The sequence below is a fragment of the Somniosus microcephalus genome, chromosome 20 (genome assembly GCF_052327205.1).
Source record: "Somniosus microcephalus isolate GS21.2 chromosome 20, FLI_Smic_1.0, whole genome shotgun sequence".
Classification (NCBI taxonomy): domain Eukaryota; kingdom Metazoa; phylum Chordata; class Chondrichthyes; order Squaliformes; family Somniosidae; genus Somniosus; species Somniosus microcephalus.
In genome coordinates this window covers 71,457,762-71,471,640 of record NC_141006.1, presented here as the reverse complement: position 1 = coordinate 71,471,640, position 13,879 = coordinate 71,457,762, and the positions used below count along the sequence as shown (strand labels likewise).

The window sequence follows — 13,879 nt, the reverse complement described above, 5'->3', positions numbered from 1 at the left end:
CCACTCGAGTGCACAAGATGTGAACAGCAAAAATAAAGTTCCATCTTCTCCCACGCTTGTAAACTTGTGTGCGCTGTCCTTTCAAAAACCTACCGTACTAGCCAAACAAACATCATCTGATTAATTTTTGAACACACACACAGTCCCACCAAATCCCTTCCCTTTGAAACTATTAACTATGGAAAGAAAGACAATTAGATCATGTACCTCGGCTCCATTTGCCAGCCTTTGCTCCATATCCCTTGATACCCTTATCTAACAAAAATCTATCGACCTCAGTCTTGGAAAATTTCAATTGACCCAGCATTCTCTGCTTTTTATTCAAGCGAGTTCCAGATTTCCACTACCCTTTGTGTGAAAACCTGCTTCCTGATTTCACTCCTAGCTCTCATTTTAAGATTATGCCCCTCTTCAGGATTGCCCCACTAGAGGAAACCGTTTCTCTGTATCTACCCTATTGAATCCCTTAATCATTTTAAATAACTCGAATAGATCACCCGCTTAACCTTCTAAACTCAAGAAATACAAGCCAACTTCATGCAACCTGCCCTCATAATTTAATACTTTAGGGTTTCAAGGAGGGTCTTAAAAGAAGAGAGGGAGGTGGAATAGATGGGTAAAATGGAGGTTTTATCACACTAGTGTTCAGCGAGTGAGAGAAACCTGAAGGTGTACCCAGGTGGTAGGCTTAATGGATCACTAGAGTTCTTGACTCCCCAGATTTACTATTTTATGTAATATTGTATAGGTCTTTGAAAAGCCACTAGTTACATTAATTATCTTTTTAGTTGTTAGTCTGTACTAGCACTCTTGCCCCTGAGTCAGCAGGTTGTGTGTTCAAGCCCTACTCTGAAGATTTGACCATATAATCTAGGCTGACAATTCAGCGTAGTGCTGAGGGAGTGCTGCACTGCTCAATCTGTCGTCTTTTCAGATGAAGTGTTAAACCAAGACCCCATCTGCCCACTCGGGTAAATGCAAAAAAATCCGATAGCGGTATCTGAAGAAGAGGAGAGGAGTTCTCCCCGGTGTCCTGGGCTAACATTTATCCCTCAATCAACATCACTAAAATAGATTATTTGGTGTTTATCTCATTGCTGCGTGTTTCCCTACATTATAACCATTTCAAAAGTACAACATAGGCTAATAAAGCCCTCTGGGACGTCTTAAGGTCATGAAAGCTGGTATATAAATGCGAGTTCTTTTATCTCAACAGGGAGTATTGTTTATCAGACCCATGGCTCTGCTTTGGTGGTGGTGAGCCACTGCCTTGAACCGCTGCAGTCCGTGTGGTGAAGGTACTCCCACAGTGCTGGGAGGGAGGGAGTTCCAGCATCTTGACAACTGAGTGACTTGCTAGGCCATTTCAGAGGGCAGTTAAGAGTCAACCACATTGCTGTGGGTCTGAATTCACATAGGTCAGACCGGGTAAGGACAGCAGATCTTATCTGAAGGACATTAGTGAACCAGATGGGTTTTTACAACAATCCGATAGTTACATGGTCACCATTACTGATGCTAGCTTTTTATTCCAGCTTTATTTAACTGAATTTAAATTCCCCCAACTGCTATGGTGGGATTTAGAACTCTTGCGCTGGATTTTTCCAACCGTGGCAGGCGGCATCCGTGGCGTGTGGGGGCCTCGCATCTGTCTCGATCCCGGCCTCCAACAAGATTTTACAGAAATAGGGCTTGTTAAGCCCGCCCTGCGAGGTTCCCGGCCAATTAATAGGAAGCGGGTCTGATGACGTCATTTGACGACGCATCATCAGCCGGTTTCCTTAAGGGGGCCATGTCCAAATTGATTTTGACAGTTCTGCTGTCAGTGTTCTGCAGCATTGAGGTGCTGCAAACACTGACTAGCACTGCGCAAAGGTGCATGGCTGCACCCAGGCTCTCCCATGCTTATGGAGGGAGTCACAGCATGCAAGGAGGTTCTCTTCCGTTCCAATGGGTGGAAGACGCCTCCCCAGGACACCAACACAGCCTGCTTGCACATTGCACAGGAGGGCACAAGCGGGGATGTTGTCAGGAGGACCTGGCTGCAGTGGCGCAAACCTTTCAATGATCTCAGTAGATCACGAAACGTTACTGCAAAGCCACACTCGACCTCACCCTGCTGTGCCACTCATCACATCCCCATCACTCTGCCTTCCCTACCCTACTCCTGTACATCTTTACTCACACCAACTTACCTTGCACCTCCACCCACCCTACTCTATCTACATTATTGCTTCCTCATCTCACTAGCCAACCCTCACACTCACCCTCATCCTTGTCCAATCATACCAACTAACAACACACAAGGGTAGGCACTCGGGTGTTTTAGCCAGTGTTTGTGTAAACTTTCTGTTAATGTGTTGTCAAGCATTGAAATCCTTATTGTCACCACTTTACCTTCTTGGACAGATTTGTGTGCTCCTTTGCAAGTGTGTTAGTGAGTCCCAGTGAATGGTGAGACATAATGTCCCCCCCCCCCCCCCCCACCAATGGTGATGAGTGTGAAAGGAATGCCTTGGAGATTGTAGGCATGCTTTATGGTGCTGGTGCCAACCTGGTGCATCATGTGGCAGCCAGGGTGTACAGTGTTAAGTGAAGCAAATCTAGACATGGTGAGGCCATTGCTGACATCCCGGGCAGCAATGTGCACGGGTGACGATGCCCTGCGCCCAGTGCAGCATCAGTTGATTGCGGAGTAGGTTGGTGTGGATGTTAGTGCTGCTGGTATGCCTGGTGCTGGGGCTGATCGTGTTGGGATTCTGAGGACCAAGGTAATATTTTTTTCAAGGGCACCCATGCTGATAGAATAGATTGCAGGTGAGGTTGAGATGACGGAAGTAATCTGTCAATGTTGAGATAGGTCGTTCCAAGGAGGTGACAGTGGATAGAGAGATTACTCCAAACACTTCAAAAGTGCATAAAGCTCACAAGTGGGTTCCAAATCATTAATGCTCCAGCTTCTAAGATTGGGAAGTGACCAGCTGTGAAATGGTAGGTTTTAGACCACTTTCGCAGCTTTCACCTATTCACAGCAATCCACAGTCATTGAGAACCTGATAGACTTACCTGATGTGATAGTCGCTCTCCGGGAACCTCATTGAAAACCTGGGAAAATGGTAAGTACATGGGAAAATGGTTCTTAACGACCTTTTTAAAAAGCTCTTAATCTAAATAGGCTGACCCGCCGCTTGGTGTCTGGTCCGTTCAGGGATGACAGACCCGACACTTGGGAAACTGACGAGGAGGCGGGTTTACAGCGGGATACCGACCCGCTGTCAATCTTTGTGATTTGAACAGCGGACCCCGCACTCTGAACCCCAGCAAAATTCAGCCCCTTGTCTCTGGATTATTTATCTAAGACCTCTGGATTACTAGTCCAGTAACATTACCACTATGCTACTGTTCCCATTCTGGAAATGGGTGAATGATTTGAGACAGATGGCTGAGGGGAAGGGCACTGGCCCCTTTGACATCTATTTTTAACAGCTTTTTAGCCAGAAGCTGCCTGATAAGGCTATAAATACGGTCCACTTTTCCCTGTTCTTCATTTTGCTGTACTACTGTTTGGTGGAGGTAAAAAGAAAAGACTCTGAGCTTGGATTTATCACATAAAAATCTCATCAATGTCACAAGTTGTTTAAAGTATTCTTGCCTGTTACTGTTTTAAAAGAGAAACTGGAAGATTGCATAGGGTATTATAATCTAGTGAAATCTGTTGTGTTTGCTCTTCTGTTTAATGTTACTTCTTAAACTCAATTTGTACTTTAGTGACTGTGATCTTTTGTCTGTCAGCGTGTTATTTGTACATCTATCAAAGAGAATTAGAGAATGTGAGATAGCTCATATACTATATATACAGAGCTAATGAGAAATATAAGGAGTTTATTGTTCCGCCTGAGCACACTACCTCCCAGACTACATAAGGTCACGTTTTGGTTCATGGGAAGCGTGGCTTGCTTGCAAAAAATGGTCCTATTGTGCTGGCACAAGAAAAGTATCTAAAAAGTGCCTGAATCGTAAGAGTTATCAATCACTCCACTATTGGCGGCCGTGCCTTCAGCTGCCGAGGCCCGAAGCTCTGTAATTCCCTCCCTAAACCTCTCCGCCTCGCTACTCCTCTTTCCACCTCTTAAGATGCTCTTTAAAACCTACCTCTTCTCCCCTAATTTCTCCTTATGTGGCTCGGTGTCAAATTTTGGTTGATAACGCTCCTGTGAAGCACCTTGGAATATTTCAGTACATTAAAGGCGCTGTATATAAACACAAGTTGTTTGGATTCTGGTTGTGTGTGGGTTTGCTGGAATCTGGAGGAAATTCACACTTGGAGAGAAGATTTCCTTCGTTCATTATCTGTAGTGAAATTCTAAATGCATTCTTGCAGACGACACAAAGCTGGGTGGGCGTGTGTGCTGTGAGGAGGATGCAGAGAAACTCCAGTATGATTTGGACAGGTTGGATGATTGGGCAGATGCATGGCAGATGCAGTATAATGTGGATAAATGTGAGGTTATCCACTTTGGTGGCAAAAACAGGAAAACAGATAATTATCTGAACGGCAATAGATTGGGAAAAGGGGAAGTTCAATGAGACCTGGGTGTCCTTGTGCACCAGTCGCTGAAGGTAAGCATGCAGGTGCAGCAGGCGGTTAAGAAGGCAAATGGTATGTTGGCCTTCATAGCGAGAGGATTCGAGTACAAGAACAAGGATGTCTTGCTGCAGTTGTACAGGGCCTTGGTGAGACCACACCTTGAGTATTGTGTGCAGTTTTGGTTGCCTTATCTTTGGAAGGATGTTCTTGCCATGGAGGGAGTGCAGCGAAGATTCACCAGACTGATACCTGGGATGGCAGGAATGACGTATGAAGAGAGATTGAGTCGATTAGGCTTATATTCGCTAGAGTTTAAAAGAATGAGAGGGGATCTCATTGAAACTTATAAAATTCTAACAGGACTAGACAGACTAGATGCAGGAAGGATGTTCCCAATGGTGGGGGAGTCCAGAACCAGGGGTCACAGTCTAAGGATAAGGGGTAAGCCATATAGGACTGAGTTGAGGAATTTCTTCACCCAGAGAGTGGTGAACCTGTGGAATTCTCTACCGCAGAAGGCAGTTGAGGCCAATTCATTAAATATATTCAAGAAGGAGTTGGATATATTTCTTAAGGCTAAAGGGATCAAGGGCTATGGGGAGAAAGCAGGGACAGGGCACTGAAATTGGATGATCAGCCATGATCTCATTGAATGGCGGAGCAGGCTCGAGGGGCCGAATGGCCTACTCCTGCTCCTATCTTCTATGTTTCTCTGTTCATAAGTTTGCCACAGGTCGCACACAAAGATCTTCTGATTTGGTCTGCATACTTCTTTTACTGGCTAGTTTCTCTGCTGCTCTCATGATGATGATGATGACTTCTGTTTCACAAGCACTGGTCGATCTCTGCTGCCAAGTGCCCCATTATTTCTTGGTGATCGACGACGGGGAACGTCACACCTGAGCGCAATCTTGTCTTCGCCTAATTTCCACGCATGCGCACTTCCAGGGGGAGTTGCTGGATAATGATCAGTAATGGTCAGTTGTACCGGTAATGTTGAGTTAATTGTAGTGTTTCTAATTTAATCTCCGCTGAGACCAGGTAACGTTGAGCTAACCTCTTTCTAATTTGCATAATTACAACAGTGCTCTGACACAAAATGAAATGAACTTGAATCGTGTTACGTGATCATTTCACTTTTAGTAAAAAATGAGTTTAGTAATGTTTAGCTCTTGTTGTATTAGCTCTAAAAGGTTCTTACAGATTTTTTTTGGGTAGTGCATTATAAATGTTGCTGTGTCCATCTAGATATCTGAAGCAGATTTTCCTGCATCTCCCCTGATCCCAGCACTGCTCCTGTCCATGCCCAGAACAGCCATAGTTTCCTGTCCTGAGCCATTTACATGGTCAGGGTAACTCCCTAGAACAGCCCCAGCCTGTGGCAAGTCCTAGCACCAGCAGAAGAAGCAAGAAATTCAAGCACAGTTAAAAGCCTCAGAATCAGGGTCTTCTGAATGCAGATAAAGACCCTAGATGGAGCAATACTTGAAATATTTTACCTAACTATCAGTCTTTGGCCTCATAAGGGCTCCAACAGACCCTCTGATTGGCAGGATTCTGGGGGCAGGCCACAGCCTCATGTTTCTCGGAGTGTCCTGAAGTGAGGTGCCCACAAAAACGTTCCTGCGTAAAAATGAGGCAGGCGGGTGAGCATACTTGATCCTGCCCGGAGCCAGTTCCACTCCTTCCCCCGCAGAAATCCCGGGGCAATGTAAAAAGGGTGAAGATCCAGCAAAACGTGTCTCTGTGCCTTTTTCCTGACCTTTACCCCTGGGGCAAGGGGCAGGGAAATCCGCCCTCTTACTGCCTTGCAGCTTTTACTAAAAACATCACAGAACTGAGGAGACACAGCACAGATGGAAAGTATCTAGATTTGGACACTTATTCCTTTGGGAGGCTGGTGCTCAAATCCAGTATAAAGAAAGGAGATGCATGTCTGTTCTTATTGACTGTTGAGTGGATTATTGAATTAGATTAAGATAGTTTAAGTACAAAGCTTAAACCTGTTATCTGCTAATTGAGAAACTTAGATGAAAAGCCTGCAGAATGAAATTGTCACATCAGTCACAAAGAATGTTAGTTTTTGTTATTTCCCCAATTTCTTCCTACACTTATGCCTATGTATACTATTTCGGGAAATTAAGGTGCAACCATAGGAAACTGTAGGCTTCATTTTATATTGCAAACTATCGGTGATGTGCCTGACTTGGAGACTGCTTAATGATACCATGCAGGGTAGGGAAGAACATTTTCCATAACCAATTATCTATAAACAGAAGCCCAGTGCAGGGAATGGGAAGAATAATTAAATACAGCTCTAAGCTATTTCCTTATGTGTACCTATATTTTCTGAATAATGTGGAGAAGATGACCGTCATATTTTCCAACAAAGAATTCAGTGAATTACTGAGCGCATCACGTATGGTGTGAATCACACCCTGTGAAGAGCCCCAGCCATTCTGCCTTCAAGATAGATAATTATTCAGTGTACACTTTGGTTCACTCAAATCTCTCAGTGGTCGCATTTAGAACTCGTATCTTTGCCTACAGCTGACTGAAACAGTAATACATGCGCTTCCACAAAACCTCTATCTTAATAAATATCTCTGAGGTGACAAGAGATGTGCCTGTGAAAACCTAAACCACAAAAGAGTCATTTAGTTTCTCTGGGGTCACTGAAGACCTCTTGCTGTTAGAGTGTTAGACATGTGGCACGAAGTGTTGCTGGGTCACTCTAACGATTGTTCTGAGCAAGAATTTTCAATCATAATCTGAGCAGATGGCTGCTGTGAGACTGAGATTTCGAGGCTAAAAACTATTGGCTTCTTTCGACTGTTTTAATTTTATTCTGCCTCATTTGGATGAAGATGGGCTGCAGGATAGGGAAATGCTTGTTAATATTTTCATAACACACAGGCCTACTCCAGTTTAGACTGGTTTTTATGTAGGTTTAGGCTGCACAAGTGAATGTCAGGAATAAGGCCCCTTGAGTGTAGAGCATTTTTGAACCAAATCACTTACATTTAGAAATGTCTTGTGCTTTTATTCACCACCAAACATTCATAAAAACCCTTATAAAAAAAAAAAAAAAAAAAAATTAAAAAAAAAATTTGTGTAAAAGAAAATTACTAAAATTTAAATTGATTCAGGTTACTCTCAGATTAGCCTGTCTTTTATATTTCTATATTATACAATGGTTCATCTTCTAGCACAAAAACATCTTAAATCAATTGAAAACAGGTATTTTTATGTGTGGGGGAAAAAAAGCATTAACCGTAATATTTTCTATAAGAATTTAACCCACTATTGCTAACCCATCCAGTGTAATTGTAGAAGTTTCCTATGGTCAATGCATTCTCGAGCCAATTCACATGCTTCCTGCAGCAGTTACATTTGTTATAAGATCAAGTGCACAATGGAGTGGAGTGGCTCCACAAAAACAGGCACTAATTAAATGTTATTGAAAATACAAATTTGTTCCTATAGGAGTTTTTTGTTCATGAGATTACGTTTCTATTTTTGTTTTCAAAACATGATTGTAATATTTGCATAAGCATTTCTCTGGTCCTTCCTTGATAACGTACAAATAGAACACAGCATACAGTACAGAAGGAGGCCATTCGGCCCATCGTGCCTGTGCCGGCACTTTGAAAGAGCTCTCCAATTAGTCCCACTCCCCCTGCTCTTTCCCCACAGCCCTGCAGTTTTCTCCTTTTCAAGTATTTATCCAATTCCCTTTTGAAAGTTACTATTGAATCTGCTTCCACCGCCCTTTCAGGCAGCGCATTCCAGATCATCATAACTCGCTGCGTAGAAAGATTTCTCCTCCTCTCCCCTCTGGTTCTTTTGCCAATTATCTTCAATCTGTGTCCTCTGGTTACCGACCCTCCTACCACTGGAAACAGATTCTTCTTATCACCTCGATCAAAACCCTTCATAATTTTAAACACCTCTATTAAATCTACTTTTAACCTTGAAATAAAAACAGAAAATGCTGGAAATACTCAGCAGGTCAGGCAGCATTTGTGGAGAGAGAGAAACCGTTAGCGGGCCAGTAATTCCGTTCCCAACGCGTGAGTACGGACGGTGTACTCACGCGTGAGGCCGGAGGAATTGCCGGATTCCAGCATGCGCAGCGCATGCGCGGGAAACCGGCATTTCCTCTCCATCGAACTAAGGGGTTAAGAGGTCCTGCGCGCACGCGTTGAACTTCCTTCGTTTTGACAGGTTTGCGCGTGTGTAAGGGCCTGGACTTTTTGGAAATGAAAAAAGGAGGCGTAAGGAGTGGATTCTTGAAGGTAAGTGGTCTATTATTTAAAATTATTACATTTTTTCCACAGCTTCATTGTTTTTAAGGACTGTACAGTAAGGTAAGTTTATTTTTAGACCCGAATTCGTAAAAAAAAAAAAATTTTCAAAAATGTTATTAATTGTTTTAAATAGTTTTTTAAAGTTATTTATAGTTTATTTAATTATTGGGATGTTTTTTAAAATTTTAATTAAAGTTAAACTAGTCTTTTGGGCGCCCGTACTTTTCATGAGTTTGACAGTCTTTACTATCAAACTCATGAATGAGTTTCCCCTCCCCTGATTGGCTGCAGAGTGCTCACCTGATCCCAGCCGGCACATCTCACTAACTACGCCGCTAGATCAGGTAAGCACATCACGCCGACATCGGAACCGGGCCAGGGACAGGAAATGCAAGCAGGCCCGGGCTTCAGATGTCAGCGCGCAGGGTGAGTGCAGATCGGGGGCTTGCACGCGCGGCAAGCACCTGATCCTAATTTCTGGCTCAACGTTTCAGGTCGCTGACCCTTCGTCAGAACTGGAAAAAGTTGGAGATGGAACAGGTTTTTAAGCAAGTGTAGGGGCAGGGAAAGGGGAGGAAAAAACAAAAGGGAAAGTCTGTGATAAGATGGAAGGCAGGAGAGATTAAATGACAAAAGGGATGATGGTGCAAGGCAAAAGGTAATGGGACAAGTTAAGAAACAAAAGATGACTAGATGAAGTGTAAATGGCACTGGCGGAATGATCGACAGCTGCCATGTGAGAGAGGGGGGGAAAAATGGAAAAAAAAAGATGGGGCAGAGGTTATGGTCTGAAATTGTTGAACTTGATGACTTAGAAAAACAGATACTTGCAAACCGTGCATCCAGCGTTCCTTTTTAAAAAATAAAAGTACAAAGACAGTTCAGATGAGGAGGACCTTTAGCCCATTTGGTCTTGCCCTTTTAGAATACCAACATTACCATCTTCTCATTATTAGCACCTAGTTGTTTCTTAAACTACTCTTCCTGTCACCCTATTCTGTTTTTTGTTGACACACGCTGCTTAAAGAAATACTTTCTGGCATCTGTCCTACATTTTCAACATGGTAGGGATTCCGCTCAGCTCAATTGCCTCCCAGTCAGAGGTGGTAGGTTCAAGCCCCCCCCCGCCCCAGAACCTGAGAACATAATCTACGCTGACACCTCCGTGCAGTGCTGAGACAGATGGAGGGCCGTGCTTCAGATGAGACATTAAACTGAGGCCCCATCTGTTGGTTCAGTTGAGTGTTAAAGATCCCATGGCACTATTTAAAGAAGAGCAGGGAGCTTGTGAGTGTTCATGGCCAACATTCTTCCCTCAGCCAAATACCACCAAAAAATAAATTAGTCAACCATTTCATTGCTGTTTCTGGGAGTTTACCGTGTGCAAAATGGCTGCTGCATTCGCCTACACAATAATATTAGCGGGAGATGTGAAAAATGCTATACCAGGCTTTTCTTAGTCATTGATGAAAAGAACTGATTTTTGAATAATCTTTGCAGCAAATCGATTATAAAATAAGTAATGGAAGGTTATCCACAGACTCTGACTAGTTCAGTTCATGCTAGTTTTGTGTGTACTAAATGGAGCCATCTTCTTTACTGTAATCTTTGCAACTGCTCTTTACTCTGTACTCACCAATCAAAGCTAACTGTTGATTCAGTTACAAAAAAGGATTTCATAGAATAGTACAGCACAGAAGGAGGCCATTTGGCCCATCGAGTCTGCGCCGGCTCTTTCGAAGAGCAATCCAGTTAGTCCCACTCCCCCGCTCTTTCCCCATATCCCAGCAATTTTTTCTCCTTCAAGTATTTATCCAATTCCCTTTTGAAGGCTACTATTGAATCTGTATCCACCGCCCTATCCGGCAGCGCATTCCAAATCCTAACCACTCGTTGCGTAAAAAGGTTTCCCCTCATGTCACCTCTGGTTCTTTTGCCAATCACCTTAAATCTGTGCCCTCTCGTTATTGACCCTGCAGCCACTGGAAACAATTTCTCTTTATTTACTCTATCTACATCCTTCATGATTTTAAACACCTCTATCAAATCTCCTCATAGCCTTCAGTGCTCCAAGGAGAAGAACCCCATTTCTTGCTGTAGACTTATCTAAAGGCTTATTTTAAAGTAGCATCATGTTTATGAATAGGTGTTTAGCAAGCTTCTTGCAAATCCATAACACATTCACATAAAATACATTGAAACACAGGACTGTGTCACTTGTATGTGCTTGACGGGTATTGAGGTGGAATGTCAAGGTGATGGTTGTTTGCAGGTTTGGCTGAAGTCGCCATCGGTGGAAGTAGGGCTCCATCCACTGTAAATCACTGGTCAGGGTCTCCTTGGATGGACAGATTCATGTTTTGCGTGGCCAAGGCAATGTCCTCAGCGTATACGAACTTGCGGGACTCTGTTTTGGGCAGGTCACTGGTGTAAATGTTGAATAATATGGGTGCCAGGACAGAACCCTGTGGGAGTCCGTTGTTTAATGTCCTACATCTGCTCTTCTGGGTGCCAGAGTGTACACGGAAGCGCTGGTTGCTAAGCATGGAGTTGAGAAGATGGATCATTGTTCTGCAGGGTAAAATGGTGGAGAGCTTGAGAAACCGTCCATGCTTCCATACTGTGTCATACACCACTGACAGGTCCACGAGTGCTACGGCGGTCTTGAGCTGGCACTGGAAGCCTGCTTTGATGTGCGTTGTTAAAGCTCCCACTTGGTCGCCGCAGTTACGGCAGCTCCGGAAGCCCACTTGCTCCTTAGGAATGGTTGGCTCGATGATGGGGGCTAGTTTGTGGAGTAGTAGCCTCTCCAGCACTTTAAAACAAGTGCAAAGTAAGGAGATCGGGCGGTAGCTGGAGGCTTCACAAGCATTCTTCCCCTGCTTCAGGAGGACAATTATTTTAGTCTCCCTCCAAATAGGTGGAATTTTGCCAGTTGCCAGTACCTTGGAGAAGAAGGAGGTCACCATCTCTTCGCTTTGGGCCCCAGTGCTTTTAAGAATTCTGGGTAAACACCATCTGGATCGGCAACTTTTCCAGATTTGGTTGTCGACAGGGCTGAGTTTAATTTGTCCAAGGTGAATGGATCAGACATAGTTGACGATCTTGGTGCCGCCATCAAGTTTGTCGAAAGCTGCCACTTCACTTGGCATCAAAATTCTTTGTCCACCGGAGCCAAAAACCCTCCTATGTAGGAGTCACGCCTGCTTACACCCTGTCATATAGACAACCTCTCCAGAACCTTGGAAAGTAACTAAAGAGTAGATTCAACTTGATCCAGAAACTGGCCGGATCCACATGGGGAGCAGACGCTCAAACCCTCCGTACAGCAGCACTCGCCCTGGTGTACTCTACAGCGGAGTACTGCTCTCCGGCATGGCTATCGAGTCCGCTTGTCAAATCCGTTGATGTCCAGCAGAATTCTACTATGTGGCAGCACGGTGGCATAGTGATTAGCACTGTTGCCTCACAGCGCCAGGGACCCGGGTTCAAATCCGGCCTCGGGTGACTGTCTGTCTGTGTGGAGTTTGCACATTCTCCCCGTGTTTGCGTGGGTTTTCTCCGGGTGCTCCGGTTTCCTCCCACAGTCCAAAGATGTGCGGGTTAGGTTGATTGGCCATGATAAAAAAAAATTGACCCTTAGTGTTAGGGGGGATTAAATACGTGGGGTTACGGGGATAGGGCTTGGGTGGGATGGCTGTCGGTGTAGGGACCGGGTGCTAGGGTTTGGATGATCAGGCATGATCTCGTTGAATGGCGGAGCAGGCCCGAAGGGCCGAATGGCCTACTCCTGCTCCTATCTTCTATGTTTCTAGGATTATCACCGGTTCGCTTTTATCCACACCAACACCTTGGCTGCTCGTGCTTGCAAACATCGCCCCACCACACCTACGCCGCGAATATGCAGTCTCCAGAGAATACAACCGCTACACCAGCAAAGACATGCTGATCCAGGCCGACTTGAACAACCGACCACCCAACCCGTCTCGAATCTGGAAGGCCATTTTGGACCATCGCCGAAGCCCTTCAGCGATCTCCCAAGCATTTCGCCATCGGTCATCAAGGCTGAGGGAAGAACTGCAACATATGGAATGGATTCCTTATAGCGGACCCCACAGTACAGCCTGAAGGATCAAACCTTCCTCGCAAACAGTGGACAACCATCAACCGCCTCAGAACCAGCCATGGTAGATGCTGCCATCTTCTCCATAGATGGAAGATTAAAACATCCCCATTCTGCGACTGTGGAGCTCCTAATCAGACCCTGGAGCGCATCAGTGAACACTGCCCTCAGAGGAAATTCGCAGGCAGCCGACAAGATATCCACAGTGTCACACCGGAAGCTTTGGCCCGGATTTGCTTTGCTACTACCATACGAAAGAAGACTTGTATGTGAAGTCTTCATAAAGATAATTATGCATAGCTCTCCTCTAGGGTGACCATCTTTTGCGCAATCCACAAGATAGGTGTGTATTAAAAAGGTTATGTATATCTATGTGTGAGGCAGGTCTGCTTCTGTATGCGTAGGACAGACCCACTCATGAACAACTTTTTTGCCCATTTAATTTTCAAAATTAGCAGGAGGCCACCCGCATAGCTAAATGTCCAGCTCAAAAGCAGACAGATGGTCACTCAACGCATCGTCCTCTCTGGCAAAAACACGGCGCCAAGCTCTTTTCCATTAAGATGGTGCCTCTTTAAGTTGAAGGTAACTAAAGGTATTAAGGGATATGGGGCAAAGGTGGGTATATGGAGTTAGGTTGCAGATCAGCCATGATCTCATTGAATGGCTCAAGGAGCTGAATGGCCTCCTCCTGTTCCTCTGTTCCCATGTGTTTATTAGATTCAAATTAAATGTCTTCTTGCAGCTCTCACTAATCTATGACAATGATAGTAAAATTGTGTTTATCTGCTCTCGCAGACAAGTGAAAATGGTCTTGAATATCTATCTATATATATAAAACAGTATGTCTCGTCTGTC

At 44.5% G+C, this 13,879-nt stretch overlaps 1 protein-coding gene across 1 annotated transcript in view; it reads left to right on the top strand.

Annotated features, from left to right (window-relative positions):
* Window positions 1–13,879, top strand: part of iqcc (IQ motif containing C) — a 45,887-nt gene that overhangs the window by 20,572 nt on the left and 11,436 nt on the right. The gene's annotated exons all lie outside the window — the stretch shown is intronic.